Below are 15628 nucleotides of genomic sequence, written 5' to 3'. Positions count from 1 at the left end.
ATCCATTTCAAATGTCCTCCCGGAAATTATCTGTGATAGTACCTTTCTAATAAAATACTACCGTTGAATGAAGCATAACCACCTGGCATGAAAACAAAATACCACATCTTAGCATGATGTTTGAAGATTTTTCTGGCATGAAATGGTTCCAAAAATAAGAGATTGTCTTCTCCACTCTTTCCCCACCCCCTCCCCAAAACAACTCTGTAAAGTATCATCCCATTTATAACAAAGATAGACGTATGAAGATGAATGTCATGGAATATCAGAAGCCATTGAAACTCCCCAAAAATAAAAATGATATTCAAATGAAGATGAATTCCAAATTTGCCGTGATTATATTTCTTGATTCTCTTCCATGCTATGGTGAATGAGCTGCCCACATTTCCTCTTTATTTCTGCAAGTTGACTAGCTGGCTATGGGTGGTTCCAACCATCTATTCCTCTCTATAACCAGTAAAGAGAAATACCATAGCATACGTTACTATGCTACTGGAATTCCTTCTGTCAACAAATGTTTATTGAGCCTCTACTTTGTGCTAAGTCCTCTGGGGATAACCTAGTGAAAAAGACAACCCTGCCCTTCAGGAACTCGTTGTCTGGCATGGAAGGGCACAGAAACACAAACAATTGCAATACAGGGTGATAGGAACTAAAATGGTGAAAATACAAGGTGCAGTGGAAAAACATAAGAGGGATGTCTAACTCAGTCTTGAAGGGAGGGTCAGGTTAAAAGCCCACAGAAGAGGTACTAAGTTGAAAGTTAAAGTGGAGTAAGGAACAGGCATAAAGAAAGTTAAAAGCTACGGCGAATGCAATGACCACGAGGTGAGACATGGTGTGTCAAATATGCGGAAATTCAGTTGAGTCTCAGCTTAGTTTTCAGACTGAAGTGGGAGCTATTGGTAAGAAATAAAAGCAAGAGAGGTAAGTTTACAAGGTAATTGAAGACTTGCAAGCTGCCTTACAGACTTTGAACTTTGTTTTAAAGGCAATTTGGAGCATTGAAAGATTTTAAGCTGAGAAGTCACAGGATTATGTTGGCATTTGGAAAAATCACTCTGGCAGAAATACAAAGAACAGATTGGATTGAGGTACAACTGGAGGCCAAATGGATGGTTATAAAAGGAAATGAAAACAAGAATTCAACAAGATATATTTACCCCCATGTTTATCACAGCACTATTCACTTATTCACAATAACCAAGATATGGAAACAACACAAATGCCCCCCAACAGATGAATGGACAAAAATGATGTGGTATATATACAAAACAGAATATTATTTAGCCATGAGAAGAGAGGATTTCCTGCCATTTAGAACAACCTGGCTGGACCTGGAGTACGTTATGCTAAGCGAGATAAGTCAGACAGAGAAAGATAGGTACTGTATGATATCGCTTATATGTGGAATCTCAAAATATCAGAAGTAAACAAGAAAAAAAAACAGAGAGTGAACCAGTGGTCACCTGGCATGTGGGGTAGGGGAATAAGATTCGTGGTGTTTAAGGGGACAAAATTGTAACAAGTACTAAAATAGCCATAGAGATTCAATGGACAGTTTATTGAACATAGACAATAATATTGTACCACAAGTATGTGTGTGGCAAATTTTGTTACAACAGCAACCATATTACAATATATAAATGTATCAAAGTAACATGGTGCATACCTAAATTTGTACAATGTTACATGTCAAATTTATCCTCCCCCCAAAACAGATGGTTATAAAAAGACTATTGCAGCAACCCATTGGGGTAGGGTGAAGTTAAAGAGATGAATTTGAGAAATATTTAGGAGGTAGTTTTGACAGGTCTTAGTGATAGTCTAATGTGGAAAATGAGGAAGAATGGATAGTCAAAGATGAGAATCAAGTTTCTGGCATAAGAAATTGGGTATAGTGGATAAGCTAACAATGATGTCAGGGACAGGGTGTGAATCACAGACGACTAGCCTTACAACAGGATTTGCAGTTCCACTGTCACTGAGAGATGTGAAACCAAGGGAGAACTTGTTGAATGCAGTAAGTTTGAGGTGGCAGAACTCTGAAGTAGTTTTAATCTGGTGCGTCCTCTTGCCTCTATGAAGTCAGAGGCAAAGTCATCTGCCAAGAGGAAGAGAGTTGGGAAGTAGGGATATTTGAAGAAAGTGGAGAAATTTTGAAAAGCTGATGTTTAGAGTGGGAGAAGAATTGATGAGGGATCCATAGAAGGAATTTTAGGGGATACTGATCCATTTGAGATTGAAGATCATAAAACTAGTTGACATTAATAACAAATGGTGTTAATTTTCAGAGTTGTATGATTATTTTTCTTAGTAATGCTTAGCATCCTGGATCAAGAGAAGAGATGAGGAAAAAAAAAAATCAGACTGATCTAAACCTGAGGATTTTCCAGATGGCTGAGGCATAAGGAAATAGGTCAAGAGATTTGAGGATAATAGAAAAACAAATGTTTGAGGGGATAGACAGTAGGGGTTTAGGCTGGGTAAGGAAGTGACAAGGAGAGGGAGCTGATGGAGGAAAAGTAACAGGATCAAGGGATTAAGGGACCTAAGAACTTGAGGGACAAATCTAGTGACAATAATAGAGGAAAAGGCGAAGATAGAAAAAGAAAAGATAAGAAGGTGGGGTCAGAGATTAGAATGTTTAACATTAATATTTCAGAATTGACACAGTTCTAGATGATGACAAGCAGGTGATGACATGTTTTAGGAAGTGTGTTAATAAAGGTGAAGGTCCCTAAAGTTGAGGAGGTGAAAGCACAGAGACTGGAATGGCTGTACCATCCTTGTGTGTATTGAAGCTATTCAGCAAGGTGGAGAGGAATGGGGTGAGGAGAAAGATGATAAAGCCAGTGCCAATTTCTTCAAAGAATGAGGGGAAGTAACGGGTTAGTGAGGTGATGACACTGACAATTTGAGGTGGAGGCTGGAGTGAGCCTTAATGAACAAAGATGTTGTATGAAAGTGAAAGAGTAATGATCTGGAATAAAAACTGAAGAGCGAAAACAACGGACCCACCACTAACCTTGAGGCACGTGGGGAACAGGAAGTAGAGGGCAGTGGCCTTTTCTTCTACGATACATCTTAATCCCCTTCTCAGCAGTTCTCAAGAGGACCGCCCTCCGTGGGTTTATTCAAATTTAATCACTATTTTGAACTGGGCTTATTGTGTTTATATTCATAGATTATAAATCCTATTCTCTCTCTCTTTTTTCAAAACTAGCTGGATTTTCAAGGCATGAATATTTGGGGCCCTACACTATAGCTCTGCACATCAATCTTGCATGAACCTTAACAAAAAAAGTGCATGTGCCAGCAGAAGCTGAGGACCACACTGGGTTTTCCCAACCAGGGATGGTCACCCTGATGGGTAATCAATCAACAAGAAAGGTGTGCCTTTTGCAAAGAACCTCCAAGAGGTCACTTTCCTAGGTGTGATCAATCTCCCCCGATGCTGATCGTGTTACAGCGATTACCGCTCTGACTCTAACAGCTTCTTCTCCAGGGAGAAACAAAACTGTGTCTGTGAATGTTTAGTATGGTGTGTCTTGTCAGGTTAAATTACCTTGTAACATAACTCACTGTAAATTCACCTCATAAGTAAAAAGCAACTGGAGATTTTAAAACACCATCAAAAAGCATTCTATTTGGGGATGGAATTATGTTTTGCAATTACAAATGAACCGTGCCAGTGACCCTCGTCATCAGCAAGACTCAGCATTTCTTTAGTTCAGCACGTAAGAAAAAAAATCTCCCATGCTTTATGGGCTGAAAAGTGTTTGCTGGGCCAAGAAAGTACTATTCATTCTTCTAACCTTTGAAGGAGATAGAAAGAAAACTAGCATTTAATGAGCATCTAATATATATTAGGCTAATATTTTATTATGTATTTTATTTTATTTTTTATCAATATTTACAAATATTTTCTTATACAAGACTCACTATAAGTACCACCCTCTCTAGGAAGCCTTTTGAACACCTCCCAAATTGGGCTATGATGGTTAATTTTATGCGTCAACTGGACTGGGCCGAGGAGTGCTCAGATATTTGGTTAAACATTATTCTGGGGGTGTCTGTGAGGGTGTTTCTGGATGAGATTAACTTTGAGTTGGTAGACTGACTAAAGCTGATGGCCCTTGCCAATGTGGGTGGGCCTGATTCAACCAGTTTAAGGCATGAATAGAACAAAAAGGCTGAGTTAGGGAAAATTCGCTCCCTCTGCCTTTCTTTGAGCTGGGGCATTGGTCTTCTTCTCCTGCCTTCAGACTCACACTGGACCTTGCAGTGTTGGCTCCCCTCCTCTTCAGGCCCTCAGACTCGTGTTGGAACCATGCCAGCAGCTCTTCTGAGTCTCCAGCTTCCTGTCTATGGGTATTGGACTTCTCAGCCTCCATAATCAATCACGTGAGCCAATTCTTTATGGTAAATCTCATAATAGGATAACGTATATCCTATTGGTCTGTTTCTCTGGAGAACCCTGACACACAAGCTTAGGACCGAATGACTGTGCTCTTTATCTGCCCTGTAACACAGTTGCCATCTCCTTTATCTTGCTGTGTACTGTCTATTTTCACGTCCAGACTGTAGCTGTTTGAGTGAGTCTTATTCATTTCAGTATTGTGAGTGCCTAGAGCAGTGTCTACCACGTGAAGAGGTGCTCAATGAGTGGGATAAATTAAGTAATGAATGCTTGTATTACAGTCAACACTGTTATCATTTTTCTCAAGAAACTAAAATTCAGAGTCATCAGATAATTTACACAAAATCACATAGGTAGGAAGTGAAAGGGTTGAGATTTGAACCTGAGATTGTCTGACTCCAAAATCCTTGCAGATTTTTCTATACCACACTGCTTCCCTTTTCAAAACAAAATTTCTCAATACTTAAATTTACTTTGAGAATTAATTCCATTAGAATATCAGAGAGGCAGTGTATGAGATTAAAGAACTTTGGCTGTGGAGAAAGACTGCCTGAGTTTGAATCCTAAATCCTCTACTTACTGAGCAACTCTAAGCAAATTACCTAGCCTCTCTGTGCCTCAACTTCCTTATCCATAAAACAGGAATACAAGTAATATTACCTATGTATATCAGTAAGCCATTGCCACAATAATGCTGCCTAATAAATTATTCTTCAACTTAGTGGCTTAAAGAATAATTATTCTCACAGATCTGCAAATAGGCTAGGATCCAGCTGATCTATACTGGGCTTCGCTTGGGGGTGAGAATGGTTCTCTGCTTCTGGTTACAGCAGCTGGGTCAGTTCTGTTTCTTACTACAGGGCTGTGGGTCCCCTGAGGCTGTTCTGCCTTCAGCTTCCTTCCTCCTTGCTGAGCATGTTTCTCTTGCGGCAATGGCAGAGGTGCAGGAGGGAGAGTGGAAATACATCAAGCCTCTTAAGGCCTCTGCTTGGGGCTGCCATGTTGGTCCACATGCTATTGGGCTAAGTAGGCCAACGGCCAAGTCAAGAGTTGGAGAAATGCTTCTCTCGTACTGAGTCCATGGCAGGGATATGGTGAAGAACCCAATAGGGAGGAGTTAAGAACTGGGACAAAATTTCAGCCTACCATTCTACCTCTGAGGGTTCTTGGGAAAATGTAATAAATTAATACATGCATCACACACAGAACAGAGCCTGACACATGTTAAGAGCTAAAGAAATGTTCTGCCTACATATTAAAAATGAGGTGGCCTCATGGAATGGCCCTGGCTCTGTCACTAACTGTAAGACTGTGAGAAGTCACAGGGCTTCCCCATGTCTTTTTTTCTTTTACCTACCACTTGAGTTTATAATAGCTGCCTCACTTTCTTCATTGTGTCACTAAAAGGGTTAAATAACATACGGTCGGTGATCACGTTTCAAAAAAATAAAACATCCTAGGAATGTAAAGCATGATAATACATGGCTATGTCCAGATAACCATTGGGTTAAGGTCAATAAATCTCTCTAATTTTAAGTGATAGGAAGCCATAGTTCTTATTTTATAGATGAGGTAAATGCTTCAAGGAAATGAAGTACTTCTTTTCTGGCCATAAATCCAAATATTGGCTGAGAAGGGATAGAATTAATGTTTCCTATCTTCTAGATGTTAGCTGGGTCAGAACCTGAAGACTGACACTAAGGCTTATCATCCTTCAGCATGAGGTAATTCACATTCAAATTCTAGAGGTTCAGGTAGTAAGGAAACCTCCAAGCAACTGCGTATTCTCATCCACTCTTTCAGCTAACGATCCCTAGGAGCTGGGCATACAAAAGTGAAACACCCCAGGGTCTGTCCTCAGGGACATACAGCTGTGCAGTTACAGACTGTGAGAGCCACCATATATGTCTAAGAACCAACTAATTATTCCAGCTTCTTGAGATTCCAGATGCTCATGTGCCATATTCTATCCACTGCCTAGCCCCACTGATGAGACAGAAGAAGAGGGAAAAAGATAATTATCATGAAAATCATGTCCAGAGAGAATGGGGTGGGTTTAAGGTGGCAAGAGCAGTGGTTTGTGAGCAGGGAATAAAGGCAAGTTCTGAGATCGCATGTACACCCAACTCCCTAAACCCAGGGCCCAGGCTCTAGAGTTCTAGAAGCACTCTCTCCTTCTCTCATACTATTGTAAGACATGTGCAACTGATTGTTTCAGCACTTTCTAGGCAATCCTTTTTGAGTAAGCCTTGGAGCCATGGCAGAATCTGCAAGAATGATGGAGACCACTGAGATGGGGCTGACTCGGCTCCTGCAATGGCCTAGTAGACAAACAGGCACCAGGCAAAGTGCTACCATACATTGCAGTAAGTGCTATACAGTGTGAACATAGGGAGAGAGTCTCCTCATCGGAGGCTTCACAGAGGACACAGTGTGTCTGCTGAGATTTAAAGATGAGTAGGAGCAGGCCAAGCAGACTAACAGATCTAAGGCATCTCAATCTGAAGTAACAGGTGCAAAGGCAGAGAACGTGAGAAAACAGAATCTGCTTGGGAAAAGATTGCCATAGCCTGTTCACGGGTAGTGTTAATGTACAATCTAGAAAGCAGTTGAAGCCTCCCTTACCTCTCTCCCTGGAGCCCAGGATCTGGAGCAGTTATCTTTGAACCTAAGAATAGAGAGTTAGGCCTACAAAAAATAATAATACAATGTGACACATGTGAAAATGGAAATATATACAAAAGGTGGAAGCATAGAGAATGGAAATACACAGCAAAGAGGTCTTGAAGTATGCCTCAGAAATCTGGAGCACCTTCAAGTATTGTGTCATCCTCCCCCAGAAGCACTGCTCCTTCCCTCACCCAGCGCTGTTGTTGACCTTGGCCCATCACACCACATTCCTCTTCACTAGTGGAAACTTTTCTCTCCGCGAGCCTGCATCTACCTTCCATTAGACTTTCCCTCTCGCTGTTATTCTACCCTCTTAACTATCCCTGGACACGATTTCCTATGGATAGGTTTCAAGGTCTTTCCCATGAGGCTCCTAAAACTTGGAAATCAGGGAATTTGGCTAGGAACTAGGAAGGAAATGACCTTAATACACCCACCATTTATTCTTCCAATAGTTATTTATTGATCCCATGCTGTGTGCCAGGCATCATGCTGGGGATCGGGGATACAGCAGTGAGCATAATGAACTTCTCAGCCTCTGTGGAGTACACATTCCAGCCTCTCAGAGCCTCAGCTCGATTCCTCCAATTCAACTGGGAGCTCAGACAAAAGAGCTGTAACAGAAATCCAGAGTTAGGAACGTGGGGCTTATTAGGAGGTTAGGGGGGATAGTGTACCTCCTGGAGAACCAGCATTTAAAACTTACTTTTTAATAACAGTGCCAATGAGGTGTAATCAGGTGGATCAGTATATTTGCATTATCTTTCTCTCATTTTCTCTGTGCCTACCTTTCCACTCTTGATTTGTTTTTCTCTAATCCCTGTTCCATGAAGGGAGAATTGGATTAAGATCTGTGATTTCGTCCACATTTTACTGTAAAATAGCATTGCTTGCTTTTCTAATCCTACTGTTTTATCTTGAACAGCAGAGTCTGCAGTCTACCTTTTGGTAGCTAATTCTTTATATCTGTTTAGTTCCTGAACTTATTGTGTCAATCATTAAAAGAGCTTTAATTGATTGCTAGGAAATGTGGTTGTAATCCATTCCATTTCCCAAGCATACCGCACTTCCCAATTATACCCAAAGAATGGACCCATTTATGATTCCATTAAGTTTGGTCTTTATATATAAATGGAGTCACATCATATGCATATTTAAGTTGCACTTAATTAACTTCAGTCCCATGGAGAAAAAGAGAGAGAGAAGTTAAACAGTGCAGGTAATTCCACTCATCATTCCACTCAAGGAGCACATGCCCTAAATTAATTGTGAAAACAAGAGTTACGTTATTTCCTCAGTCTCAGGTCCCATGTGCCTCTCAAAGAATGAATATGATTCCAATGCTTAAAGATAGGTTTTTTTCATACAACATTGTCCCCAAATGCAAGCCAACCACTTCATCTGCTCAGCTGCAGAAACAGTGCTCTGTTCCAAAGCTTAACATAGACCTGGAAGTTGGATCTTTTGAGAAACTGCATGCCAGTGTCCAGAATGACGTCTTTCTAATGGATTTCCAAAGGTAATTTTGCTTTTTATAACATTTGCCTTATAATGTATCTTAACCTCAGTCTAAAATATTACTTCGTTCTGCTGCCAAAGTGAGATTGATCCAAGATCTTTGAACCTTGTATCTCTGACCTAGTGTAGCAGATGCTGTCAATGTCCTCCCATATGCTCTCTGCATTCACCATTTCTGTATACACCTTCCAAACACCAACTACCAGGACCAGCAACTACCTGAGGGTTTTCTCTGGCCACCAAGGCCTGCTCTGCACATGCATGGGGCATGTCAGAAGCATAAGGAAGGCCAGCCCCAGTGGCCTAGTGGTTAAGTTCAGCAGGTTCTGCTTTGCTGGCCCAGGTTCAGTTCCCAGGTGCAGACCTATACCACTCATCTGTTAGTGGCCATGCTCTGGTGGCTGCTCACGTACAAAAAGAGGAAGATTGTCAGTGAATGTTAACTCAAGGTGAATCTTCCTCAGCAAAGACAAAAAAATAAATAAATAAAAGAAGTGTAAGGAAATGAATGAACCCTAGAAGCAGCCCATAAGCAATGACCAATAAGAAATGGCAAGAGAGAACTAACCCTGAGGTGCATATTTCACAGGGTCACCCAGAGATCTCCAACTGGATTAAGGTAGAGTTGCTCAGAGTGGTAACTTGCTTAATAAAGCCATTCATTGGCTTTCTCTCATTCCCTGTCCCTCTTGCCCACTGTGCTACAAGTGTTTCCTGAAATCCCTCTCAAGAAGTTAACTGCCGTTGAATCCTTGTCTCAGGGTCGGCTTCTGGAGGAACCCGAACCATAACACCCGGAATCCTTTGCCCTAAGCATCAGAGTCTCCAAAATCATCAAAAGGAACACTGAGCAAAGTGTATCCAATCCCTGAAGACATGCCTCATGCCATCTCATGCATGCAGCTTGAGCTGGGCTCTGTTCCACTAAATGCAGCTGGAAGTATATTTCCTGTGTGTGGATCTAACCCCTAAACATCCCTAACCATCAACTCTTTGAGAACAAGATCCTTATTTTACGTAACCTTTGTAGCCTTTCCCAACCCCTATGCCTAGAAAAATACCAAACTTGTAGTAGTGGCACAAAATTTCATCAGAACCAAATGAAACAAATTCCAGTTTGATACCTAATGCCATCTACTCAGAAGAGAAAAGTCTGGAGCTTACTTGGCTATGTTTTCTGTGCTTAGGGAGACACTCAGATCTTTCAGCAAGAGCGTGGCTATCTACTCTGTCTTCTGTATCCAAACATTTAAAAATTCACATTTCAAGTGTATTGATCCATGCATATTGAATTTGAATAACTGTTAATAGAATTCACTTGCATAAATTAAATTATTTTAGTCTATATACTTAGGACTTTCCTTGGGTTAGGAACCTTTAAATTTGGTGCATATACTCCCATAACCAAAATAGATAAATTAGTAAAATTCCATATTAAGTGAGGGAAATAACTTATGTTATATTCTGTTATATAATAATATTCTGTTATATTTCCTGGATAGGAAAAATCCAGGATTCCATAAAATTTCACTCTCAAAAAGATAGGTATGTTCAGAGCTACCTTCCTGGAATAAAGCTTGAGGCTGAAAGGTTGAGGCAGAAATACACAGGAAATACATTACATTTTTAGGACAAACAGAAATTTAATACTCTCCTATAATGTCATCATGTGTTGTCTGAGAGACTATGGATTTTTATTGTAAAAGAAATAGATTCGAGAAGTGTATTTCTCAATAATGCTTTTGGCCATGTTTCCTCTCAAGTATTCTGAGGTAAATTTTCCTGTGGAAGTTGAAGATTTTACGATGTTGTGGAGATGTTCACTTTAAAGGGTTATGGTGTTTGATGTGAAGTAGTATTAGTTGCCTCTTGTGGTTCTTAATCTCATTAACTGGACACCCAAGTCTAAAATCTGTGTATTATATTTTAGTAAGAGCCATCTTTTTTTGTTCCTGGTGAGTTGGGAGCTCTCTTCCTTACCCCTCCTCCGTACTGAAATGTTCTCTATGCCAACTGATGCGGAATGTTCTTGGCAGCCTCAGGACCCCAAATGACTGACTCTGGAATATATTGTATTTTTCCAGCAGTGACATTTGGGCCTCTAGCTTGTTCCCTGGCTGGGGTTTGAGAGCAAGCACACACAGAGCTGCCTCAGGCTTGAAACAGAGTCAGCCTGTTGAGTTTGTACTTCTAAATATTATTTATCACTGATGCTCTTTGGATGAATAGCAATTTTAATTTTCAATTTAAAAAATAAAATAAAATCATCTGCTCTGTGTATTTCAGGAAAATAATAAAAACAAAGTCTGGCCACATTGATTTTATGTAGACTCTAAATCTCTTTTTTTAGGGAATAATTATCTTATGCTCAGATTAATATAATGCAAAAAATAATCTGCAATATTTATACTCAGTGCAGACATGAACTGTCTCATTCAAATTACAGGAAATAATTTCTAAATCACTATAAATCATCAGAGTTTACGCATAGACGACACTAAAAAGGCCTTTTTATTTTTTCTAATGTTTCACACATGCAGGATCTCATTTCATTGAGAACAACCCTCTGGTGCTTATTACTGTGCTGTCTTTGAAAGCTAGATCTCCTGACTTCTGTTATAATGAGCCCTAAAGAGAGAGAGAGCGAGCGAGCAAGAGAGAGGGAGACACAAAGGATTTTAATGGAAAGATATCTTGTTGTTACAACCAATAAAGCTAAAGAAGCTCTAGAATGATAAATTATTTTAAGTTTCATTTTCAGAACAACATTTGAAGAATATGCCAACATCTCCTTAACACGCTATTCTTTCTTTCTGCTTATGATCCCACGCAGAAGTCTGCAGATATTATGAAAGCACATTCACGTTTCCTTACCACAGCTGCCCAGGCAGCTGTATAGAAATCCATCAGTTGTTGATGTTGGGAAGCACTGACAGGCAGTCTGCAGGGAAAATCAAGTAAAAAAGCTAACCCTGAATTAAAAGGTATGCAGATCACTCTCATTTCTATGATGAATAAAATTCAAATAAAACTACCTATAAAACACACACACATGCACACACGTTTCTCAGTGAATGCAAGCAAAAGCCTGCCAAAACCCTCCAAAATTTATTTGATACATTGGCAAAAATAAACAGACTGGCCCTAGAGATGATAAAACAGCAGCATGGCGCCAGGATGTTTGTTTCTCTGAATGGCAACGTTAACTGAACCCTAAATCTTCATTCTCCTCATGGGATTATGGTCCATTAGAGCCAATCATTTTAATCAGCTTCATAATCAATATCCATCAGTGAGATGGTATTTGGGACAGTGATCAGTCTAGCCATTGAAACCAAACTTTGTGGCCTCAGGTAAGAAAGATTAGATTTCTAGGATACTCATGGGAAAGAAACAAATACTCCTTCTCCAGTATCCCACCTCATTTCTTGGGTCTCCAACCCCAAAGAAAATTCCTTACTCAGATGGCAGAATGGAGTGTGCACAAATGGCAACTGGTTGATCAAACAAGTTAAAGTCTGAGTAAACACAATGAGAGTAATGAAACAAGATGGATGAACATGCTAAAATAATTCATCTTGAAAACGGATAAATGAAGATCTTGGTAAAGAAAATCTGTGCTCTCAATGTTTAAAATTTACTAATTAAATCTGAAAAAAATTAAATCTACGTAAGACGAGAGAATTTGGATGCAAATTTGACTTTTATTTCTAAAAACCATTATACAAACAAAGAGTAACAATTGCTATGTCCAATCTGACAAACTGCATCCTCATAACAGTCTCCCCATCCCCTACCCCGAGCCCCTTTCCTCTTCTGCATACAGAAACAGAGAGTGTTGAATATATACCAAAGGGATTATTTAGAATGTTTATTACTTAATCCAAATGAAAAGCTACGCGAGTATTAAAGCACATTTTCTTCCCACTGGTGTAACTGATTCCAGCACACAGCAGTCCAGGGGAATGCACAATAATTTTTGTCACTGACCATGACACCAAAAAGTCTATGAATTGAGAAACTGGGTAATTGTGTTCCCTAGAATCTGTCCATATTCCTAGTGCTGCACTTCTTACCTGAAGAGGAATATCTCTCCAATGATTTGGATGAAGTGTATGGTAGGGTTTTGTGTCCTGGTACACAGAACTGAAATACGATCTTCAATCTCACACACAGTGATTGCATATGGCAGATTAATGTCAAAAAGGCTTTGAACAAGCTAGGTTCATCATCAGAATTTTCCTCCAGCACTGAGTTATGACCTAATGTGTTTCCCTGCAGAGTCCCAGAGAGATGAGAAAAGATGGTTGGAAGTATTATGTAATGCTCATAAAAGAGGTGTTTTTTTCTATCATTCAGAAAAAAGCAGGGAAAGATTTGCTAAACCATCATTTCCAGATAGCAGTCTATTGTGTGACCATTGAAACTCACCTAAATTATTTTGGAGCAGGTCATACTTTGCATGTCATTTTAACATATAACCAAAACCTCAAACCACTCACTCGCATTGGATGTAGTCATCACACACAGTGACCTAAGAGTTTTGTGAGGACAGTGTCAATGAGGTTACAGTTATGGTTTTGATTTCCATGTGAACCATCTAACTTGGTTCTCTTATAGGATGAGACTATATCCCTTATAGTGACAAATTTTATGCTGTTGGTCTCAAGATCAAACAATGCGGGTGGCTCAGTGTAGGCTAAATCAGTGGTTCCTTCATTCAACTCTACCTCAAAATTGCTGTTATTTTTATTTTTGTTTTTCTGTTTTTTAGGCCACCTAATCTTCTGAATCCTAATTTCTGAGGTGATTCTGAGACAGGCATTTATGAGCACTTGGTAAATATTGGACTAGCCTGATCCTCAACTTAGGGGAAAAAACCCTCAAACATCAAAATATAATGGATCAGTGAAGCCATCTGCGTGTGCTGTCCTATCAACTAATGATGCTCTCTGTTCCTAGTTGGTGACACAGCTCCTGGAAGAGTTTTCAAGCAAGAAAAAGCTTACTGTCTAGAAATCATGAAGACCCTCCCTAATTGAGTGATGTGGTCCTTTATCAGCACGCTGAGCAGATCTCTATCATTAAAGTTGCTAAAACGTATTTTGATATTCTATTAATGTTTCTGATTCCTCAATTAACTTATTCCAAAGTCCTTGAGAGTAAGGACAATTTTTAATTTCTCATGGGGTCTACTATAGAATTTTGCACATGTTATCAATAGATCTTGTTTGTTCTGAAATGAACTAGAATACTGAAAGAAGACTCATGCTCACATACTAGCTCTTACATCTCCAGCAACAACTTTTTGGTCTTCAATTTCCTCATGAAGATGCTGTAATAAATTATTCCTCTGGCTTTTTCCAGCATTCATCTCTCTGCTACCATATATTTACATATAACGAATTGACAAAGGCTGGACAAATAAGACTTCACTCTTAAGGAAACAAGGACGTCTTGACTTCTTAATCAATTTCTGTTTGACACAAGACCTGATCTACTTATTTCAGCCAGAGAAATGAGCAATTTCCTAGGAAACTTGTGATCCACATGCCAAGAATCTAAAATACTTGTGTCAACTTTAGAATCTGGTGGAGGCATGAATTATACATATTATCTTCCACTTAATGTTGATCAACCATCCATTTGGCTTCATTGGGGTGCACAATACCAGAAATGGTTTTAATGTGCTCCAAAGGAGATGGAATCTTAATATTGAGGAGAGGAGAGAGTAACTCAAAAACACTTTGCCAAAAACTTTATGGTTGAAATTATATCCTAATGAGATTTTTTAAAACCCTTCAGTGTCCTCTTCTAATTTTAAGCAGATGCAACCTAAAATTACTCAAATATTTACATTTATGTCAATGACTTTAATCCATTTTGTCACTTAATTGTATAAAGCTATCTTCTACAAAACAGTATACTGGCATTTTGAAATAAATTGATTTTTAAAAATGGACACGGATAAAAAAGCTACAGATGGGGTTTTTATATACAGTTGTTTGCTCGGTAGATGGAATATTGAATCCTTCGTCCATTAAATGTATCCTCACCACAGATTTGCTGCACCTGCTATTTTACATCTCAGTATATTTCATACTGAATATTTATGGTCCTTTCAAAATAATATGGAGACAGACTAAATGGTCAGAAACAGCCCAATGCTGACATCTACTGGATACACAAATGGATGCACTTGACCATCAAAAGAATCCCCATATTCTACTTTAAAGTGTAAAGTGAAGGTATAAGAAACACAGAGCGAAACTTACTTTGTTTTACTTAATAATCATATCTACTGGTTTTCCGTAAATTCATGTTTGTATTTAAACAAAGAATATCACTGAACAAAGAATATCCTTAAAAATGGCTGGCGTTGGAAAGTTAGCTACTATTGGACTCAGAGACCTAAGAGGATGGGGAAAGGAACTATGATATTCTGAATGGGGACAAGCTCAGGAATAATGCACTTTGGCCACTGATAACATTCTTCAGCCACTAAACCATCTCTTCAGTAAATAGTACTTTCCCTGTGTAAATAGGAAAGGTAGTTCCAACTCCCTCCTCTTCTGGTCTGGAGAAACTGTGTGAATCCTCTCTAACTGTTCTTTCCCACACCAATGTGGTTTCTTTGGCAGATTTTTCTTGGCTTCCACGAGCCTATTATGAATTATATCTTTCTTTTGCCAAAGTATATTCAATTGCTAGATAAATTGTTACAATGGAAAATCAGACAAGCTTGGGTTCAATTTCTGGCTCAACCTCTTATATATGTATCTGAATGAATTAGGGAAGTTATTTAATTAAAATGTAAGTAAATTCCATTTTTACACTATTATTGAAAGAATTGATGGCAATGTATGTAAAACACACTGCATTGTCTAAAAAGTAGGTATGAACTAAACAGTAGTTATCATTATCATCAGCATCACCATCATCACCATTTTTAACTAAACCTATAGAACGCCCCAAACTCAGATTCCACTATTACGTGAGGTCCTCAAAGGCGGGGGC

At 39.2% G+C, this 15628-nt stretch overlaps 2 long non-coding RNA genes across 2 annotated transcripts in view; one reads left to right on the top strand and one right to left on the bottom strand.

Moving 5' to 3' along the window:
• The first annotated feature begins 4133 nt into the window (after window positions 1-4133).
• On the top strand, window positions 4134-14609 carry LOC139040373 (uncharacterized). Its single transcript, XR_011494811.1, has 4 exons — window positions 4134-4407; window positions 8503-8612; window positions 13386-13449; window positions 13574-14609. It is a non-coding gene; the product is annotated as an uncharacterized lncRNA (long non-coding RNA).
• The window catches only part of LOC139040374 (uncharacterized), a 52019-nt gene continuing 40815 nt past the window's right edge, over window positions 4425-15628 (bottom strand). Inside the window, exon 3 of the long non-coding RNA XR_011494812.1 lies at window positions 4425-7707. This is a non-coding gene — a long non-coding RNA (uncharacterized lncRNA). The remainder of the gene's footprint in view (window positions 7708-15628) is intronic.

Source organism: Equus asinus, chromosome 16 (genome assembly GCF_041296235.1).
Source record: "Equus asinus isolate D_3611 breed Donkey chromosome 16, EquAss-T2T_v2, whole genome shotgun sequence".
Lineage (NCBI taxonomy): Eukaryota > Metazoa > Chordata > Mammalia > Perissodactyla > Equidae > Equus > Equus asinus.
The sequence above is the reverse complement of the archived record's forward strand: the minus strand, read 5'-3'. Positions and strand labels throughout refer to the sequence as shown.